At 36.9% G+C, this 5,315-nt stretch overlaps 1 non-coding gene across 1 annotated transcript; it reads left to right on the forward strand.

Annotated features, from left to right (window-relative positions):
- Positions 1-1,450: 1,450 nt before the first annotated feature.
- Positions 1,451-1,670, forward strand: LOC119628252 (small nucleolar RNA U3). The gene has a single exon (XR_005244545.1). It is a non-coding gene; the product is annotated as a small nucleolar RNA U3 (small nucleolar RNA).
- The last annotated feature ends 3,645 nt before the right edge of the window (positions 1,671-5,315 follow it).

Raw genomic sequence — 5,315 nt, forward strand, 5'->3', positions numbered from 1 at the left:
GATTCACCATCTACATATACTTTTCTACCCTGCTGTGTGGCCTGAGAGATTGACTCCCCTGGACAAAATCAGAGACTTCCTTTCCCTCTTGTTTCTGAAGAGTAGAAGATCAGAAAAAAGAAAAGCAAGGTTGAGTATTCACTTCCCCAGCTTTCTCACTGCGGGATTACATCAGACTGGCTGATTCCTTAATCAAAGGTCTCAGTTCTTGTCAGGTCACTCTACACATAGCATTCTCTGACTCTAGGTCCCAGTAACTACTACTTTCTCTCATTCCCCCAGCACTTTTGGTGGAAATGAAGCCTGCAATTATGAGTTTTGGGTTGCTTTCCTTTTAGTGTTCCTATACCCAGACTGTACCTTTGTAAGTGTTTTTATTGTTGTTGTTGTTTTGTTTGTGTGTGTGTGTTTATTTGTTTTTTTTTACAAATCATGCCATGTATTTCCTTCTGGGATTTCAACTGACCAAAAAAAAAAAAAAATCCAAATACATCACTAATTATACTAAACTCTCCAGCTAAAAGTTTAACTTTTAAAATGGACAGATTGAAAATAGACAGATTTTTTTAATGGAAGATTGAATTTTAAAACAGTAATAAAATAAACTATACAGTGCTTACAAGTGGTGCACTTAAAACACAAGGGCACAGAAATGTGAGTACAAGATGAAAAAGCACACCATGCAAATATTACTACTACCCAAAATAAAGTCAATATATTTATAGTGACACCAGACATCAAGCATTATTGGGAATAAGAAAGGAACCAAACAAGGCTGGGCACGGTGGCTCACACCTGTAATCCCTGCATTTTGGGAGGCTGAGGCGGGAGGATCACTTGAGGCCAGGAGTTTGAGACTACCCTGGCCAACATGGTGAAATGCCATCTCTACTAAAAATACAAAAAAATTAGCCAGGTGTGGTGGCGGGTGCCTGTAATCCCAGCTACTTGGGAGACTGAGGCTGGAGGATCACTGGAACCCGGGAGGTGGAGGTTGCAGTAAGTGGGGATTGTGCCACTGCACTCCAGCCCAGGTACAGAGTGGGACTCTGTCTCAAAAACAACAAAGGGAAAGAAAGGAAAGGAAAGGAAAAAGGAAAGGAAAGGAAAGGAAAGCCAAATAATGATAAAAAGAAAAATTCAAGGGGCCGGGCGCAATGGCTCACGCCTGTGATCCCAGCGCTTTGGAAGGCCGAGGAGGGCAGATCACGAGGTCAGGAGATCGAGACCCTCATCCTGGCTAACAGAGTGAAACCCCGTCTCTACTAAAGATACAAAAAATTAGCCGGGCGAGGTGGCGGCGCCTGTAATCCCAGCTACTGGGGAGGCTGAGGCAGGAGAATGGCGTGAACCCGGGAGGCGGAGCTTGCAGTGAGCAGAGATTGCGCCACTACACTTACAGAGCAAGAGTTCGTCTCAAAAAAACAAAAACAAAAGAAAAGAAAAATTCAAGATGATACTCTCAAGAATCATGATCGTTCTATGCAGTTCATTACTAGGGAAGTTTCTCTAAATATGTAGAGCGCTGGAAGCCATGAGGAGGAGTCTTAGCATTGTCGCCTGAGCATGAAGCAGGCTCTTGTTGCTTCACTGCAACCGCCATGTACCATTGATGATGGTTCTTCTCTTCCTCCAGGAGAGTAAGAGGGAAAGAATGCAGTCTGAGTGGTTCCCTTTCTTGTTAAAAAAGAAAAGAAAAAAAAAATTCACCAAGAAGGTATAACTATTTAAAATGCATATGTATTTAATAGCTTCAAAGTATATAAAGTAAAAAATCGACAGAATTACAAAAAGAAATTGAAAAAGCCATAAACATGGGGGAAGATTTTAACACACTTTTCTCAGTAATTCAGGACAAGAAAAATTAGGTATAATGTAGAAGATGTGAACCACCCAACAATTAGAGTATATGCTTTACAAACACACATTTCTAACCAAAAAAAAAGTGTCGTAAAGCAAACTTGTATTGTAGCAGGACGAGCCGCAGACAAAACTCCTCAGACACCGGATTAAAAGAAGGAAGAGGTTTTTTATTCTGCCGGGAGCCTGGGCAGACTCGCGTCTAAAGAGCCCAGCTCCCCGAAAAAGAAATACTTGGCCTTTTTGAAGGTTTACAACTTTAAGGGGTCCGCGTGAAAGAATCGTGATAAATCTAGCAAGCGTGGGAAACGTGACTGGGGGCTACCTGCATCAGCTAACAGAATAAAAAATTTTACAATGCTTTTTTTCATACAGTGTCTGGAATTTACAGATAACACAAGTAGTTTAGGTCAGGGGTTGATGCTATTATTATCACTTTTTTTAACTCCTAGGGCCAGGTGGTGGTGCCAAGGTTGTCTGGCTATTTATCTTACTTTTGTTTCTTTCTCATTTTTTGCCTTCTCCCCCTCCTCCTGTCTGTGAACTAGGCCAGGTGGGGGGAGGAGGGCAGCAGGAGTAATAGTGGTCTCCTTCCTTAGTATACATATCAAAACATAAGCATCAAAAACTCAAAAACAAAAAAGACCCATGTTCTCTGATGATTAGTTTGAACTTGATAACAATAACAAAATCCTATACATGAAGAAACACTTCAAAGAATGAATATTCGAATAAATACTAAGAGTACATAAAGGTACACAGCATCATTCCAAATCAGAGAAATGCAAAGTAAAACCAAAGTAATATATTAATACTAGAACATACCGACAAGAATGACTAACATTAAAAAGAGTGACATTACAAGGGTGGGCAAGGTTGTGGAAGAATTCTTCCCCTCATGTATTGCTGGCATGAGTGTAATTGTTACAATGATTTTGGAAAACTGTTTGGGAAGACCACAGTTCCCTACCCATGGTTTTGCTTTCCACATTTTCAGCTATCTATACTCAGCCACAGTTTGAAAATATTAAGATATTTTAACAGAGACAGAGGCCATATTCACATAACTTTTATTATAGTAGATTGTTATAATTGTTCTGTTTTATTATTAGGTATTGTTGTTAATATCTTACTATGCCTAATTTATGAATTAAACTTTTTCATAGGAGTGTATGGGAAGAAACATAGCACATATAGAGTTCAGTACTATCTGGGGTTCCAGGTATCTGTTAGGGGTCTTGGAACATGTTCTCTATGATAAAGGGGGACCAGTGTGTTATTAAAGCTGCACACATGCCTAACATTTAGCCCAACAATTCCATTCCTAAGTATTTACCTAAGAGAAATGAATGCATATTATCACTATAAAGCTTGTATAAGAATGTTTGTGGCAGTTTTATTTATAACAGTTCCAAACAGGAAACAATTCAAATGTCCATTAATAGGAGAATGGATGAGCTTTGTTATATTTAAACACTGGAATATTATAGGGCAATAAAAAAGAATGAATTACAGGTACATAGAATTCTGCCGAATCTCACAAATGTTATGTTGAGCAAAAGAAGCTAAGCACTTTACACACACACTATTTGATTCCATTTATAAGAATTTTAGGAATAGACAAAACTATCTACAGTGATAGAATTCAGAATAGTAGGAGGTAAGGTACTAATTGAGAAAGATGCAAAAACAAAAAACAAAACAAAAAAAACCTTAAAAATAACTCCACATTTTTTGTGGTACAGCCACTTAACATGAAATCTTTCCTCTAAAATGTTCAAGAGTGCAATACAGTATTATTACTTTTAGCTATAGATACAATGCTTTACAGCAGATCTCTAGAACTTACTCATCTTGTTTAACTTAAACTCTCAGTCCATTGGTTAGCAACTCCACCTCCTTCTCCTCTCCCCCTACACCCTGGCAACACCATTCTACTCTTCGATTCTATAAATTTCACTATTTTAGATACCTCATGTAACTGGACTCAACGCAGCATGTATCCTTCTGTGACTGGCTTATTTCACTTAGCATAATGTGGGAATGCAAAATGGCACAGCTGCTAAGGAAAACAGTATGGAATTTCCTCAAAAGATTAAAAATATATCTTCCATATGATCAAACAATCTCATTTCTGGTTATGTATCTAAAAGAATTGAAATGAGGATCTCAAAGAGATATCTGCACTCACTTGTTCATTGAAGCATTATTCATAATAGCCAAGATACAGAAACAACTTAAATGTCCATCAGCAGATAAACAGATAAAGAAAATGTGGTATATGCATACAATGGAATATTATCCTGCCTTAAAAAAGAAGTAAATTTTGCAACATGTGACACCATGGATAAACCTTCAGGATATTATGCTAAGGAACCTTCTGAGTAGTAGAAATGTTCTAAGTCTTTATCTGTTTGGTAGATGGCTCTCTGTATCTATGTATCTGTCTATATAATGTATTATAGTAATGTATAATATATGTAAAAATACATCGAGATGTACACTTAAGCTTGATGCTCTTCCCTTACATATGTTATGTCTTTATTCAAAAGAATATGAAGAAGTCATAAATTTGAAAATTAAAGAAATTGAACCAGCTATTTAAAATTTGCTTATGCAGAAAAACAGGTCCAGGCAAAATTCTACCAAAGAAAAACACACTTCAATTATTATGCAGAACAGTAGTTCTTCAACTTATTTCAGAGTCTAATAATATTTTAGTACCAAAACTAGATTAGAAGAGTATGAGAAGGGAAATTATGGGCCTGTTTTACTGATTAACATAGATGGAAAATTTTTAATTAAAATTTTAGCATACTAAATGCAGGGGAAGAAAAAAGACACTATGAACAACTTGAGTCTATCCCCAAAATTGTAAGGATGATTTAACTTTTGAAAACTGATCAATATATTTCACCATATTAATGGAATAAAGTTCCAGAAATCTGCATAAAAGTCTTCTTGACTTTTTCACTATATACCATTTTGTTTATTTACACAGGATGATAATTCATGAGGCTAGGCAAAGAACAACTGCAAGGAAGTTGTAAGCTGAACAATTCACAGAGTCCACAAAGGGCTGGGAGACCACTGAGTTTTCATTAGTCACAGTGGAGAGAACTTTTTAAACACCTAGGTCATTCAGTAGCGTCTGCAGAAGGATCATTCCTTAACAGTAGGGCTAAATTGGCCTTAGATTAAGGGATACTCCAGACCTACCCTAACAAAGCTAAAAAGCAAAACTCAAGATGATCAAGATGGTCTACAAGTAACTAATGACCTGCAAAAATAAACACACTATTCTTTAAAGAAAAACATACAAATTCAGATGTTCAATAGTATAACACTCACAATATCTAGCAACCAATAAAAAAAAACTAGACACAAAAAGAAACAGAAAAATATGCCACAAAGCCAAGAGAACATCCATTCAATAAAAAACAACTCAGCAATGA

Source organism: Chlorocebus sabaeus, chromosome 26, assembly GCF_047675955.1.
Source record: "Chlorocebus sabaeus isolate Y175 chromosome 26, mChlSab1.0.hap1, whole genome shotgun sequence".
Taxonomy (NCBI): domain Eukaryota; kingdom Metazoa; phylum Chordata; class Mammalia; order Primates; family Cercopithecidae; genus Chlorocebus; species Chlorocebus sabaeus.